This window comes from Bison bison, unplaced genomic scaffold (genome assembly GCF_000754665.1).
Source record: "Bison bison bison isolate TAMUID 2011002044 unplaced genomic scaffold, Bison_UMD1.0 scf7180017864313, whole genome shotgun sequence".
NCBI lineage: Eukaryota > Metazoa > Chordata > Mammalia > Artiodactyla > Bovidae > Bison > Bison bison.
Genome location: NW_011494885.1, coordinates 317,574 through 318,795, shown reverse-complemented (window position 1 = coordinate 318,795; position 1,222 = coordinate 317,574).

Genomic DNA, 1,222 nt, shown 5'->3' with positions numbered 1-1,222 from the left:
GACAGAATGATCTCATTTCATTTCCAAGACAAACCATTGAACATCACAGTAAGCCAAGTCTATGCCCCAAACACTATTGCTAAAGAAGCTGAAGCTGACCAATTCTATGAAGACCTAAGACCTTCTAGAACTAATACTAAAAAAAAAAAAAGTCCTTTTCATCATAGAGGACTGGAATGTGAAAGTAAGAAGTCAAGAGATACCTGGAAAAACAGGCAAGTTTTGCCTTGGAATACAAAATGAAGCAAGGCACAAACTCACAGAGTTTTGTCAAGAGAATGCACTGATCATAGCCAACACCCTCTTCCAACAACACAGGAGATAATTCTACATATGGACATCACCAGATGGTTAATAATGAAATGAGATTGAGTATATTCTTTGCAGCCAAAGATGGAGACGCTCTACACAGTCAGCAGAAACATAACTGGGAACTGACTGTGCCTCAGATCATGATCCCTTATTGCAAAATTCAGGTTTAAATTGAAGAAAGCAGGGAAAATCACTAGGCCATTCAGGTATGATGTAAATCAAATTTCTTATGATTATACAGTAGAGGTGATGAATATATTCAAGGGATTAGATCTGGTAGAAGGAGTGCCTAAAGAACTATGGATGGAGGTTCAGAACATTGTACAGGAAGTGGTGACCAAAGCCATCACAAAGAAAAAGAAAGGAAAGAAAGCAAAATGGTCTTCTGAGGAAGCCTTACAAATAGCTGAGAAAAGAAGAGAAGTGAAAGATAAGGGAGAAAGGGAAAGATATACCAACTAAAAGCAGAGTTCCAGAGAATAGCAAGGAGGGATAATAAAGCCTTCTTAAGTGAACAATGCAAAGAAATAGAGGAAAATAATAGAATGGGAAAGATTAGAGATCTCTTTGAGAAAATTGGAGATATCAAGGGAACATTTCATGCAAAGATAGGCACAATAAAGGACAGAAATGGTATGGACCTAACAGAAACAGAAGATATGAAGAAGAGGTTTCAAGAATACACAGAAAAACTATACAGAAAATATGATAATTATCCTGGTAAAAACGATGGCATGGTCACTCGTCTAGAGTCAGATATCCTGGAATATGAAGTTAAGTGGACCTAAGGAAGCATTACTATGAACAAAGCCAGTGGAGGTGATGGAATCTCAGCTGAGCTTTCAAATCCTTAGATAAGGCTGTTAAAATGCTGCACTCAATATGTCAGTAAATTTAGAAAACTCAGCCT